Below are 312 nucleotides of genomic sequence, written 5' to 3' on the forward strand. Positions count from 1 at the left end.
ACTCAGGAGGCTGAGGCAGGAGAATTGCCTGAACCCAGGAGGCGGAGGTTGCGGTGAGCCGAGATCGCGCCATTGCACTCCAGCCTGGGTAACATGAGTGAAACTCCGTCTCAAAAAAAAAAAAGGCTCTGAGGCAGGGAGCCAGGCGATCAGGCTCGGTTGGTCCCACCCCCACAAAAGAACAGCAACCAGAAACTCTGGATTGAGAGTTTCACAGTAAGCGCAGCTGAACCCAGTACGATCCAGCTCTGTGGGGGAGGGGCTTCCGCCATTACCGAGGCAGCCCGCCACCACAGAGGTAGTCGGCCAATG

The sequence above is a fragment of the Sapajus apella genome, unplaced genomic scaffold (assembly GCF_009761245.1).
Source record: "Sapajus apella isolate SASKATOON/1434 unplaced genomic scaffold, GSC_monkey_1.0 scaffold49, whole genome shotgun sequence".
Classification (NCBI taxonomy): Eukaryota; Metazoa; Chordata; class Mammalia; order Primates; family Cebidae; genus Sapajus; species Sapajus apella.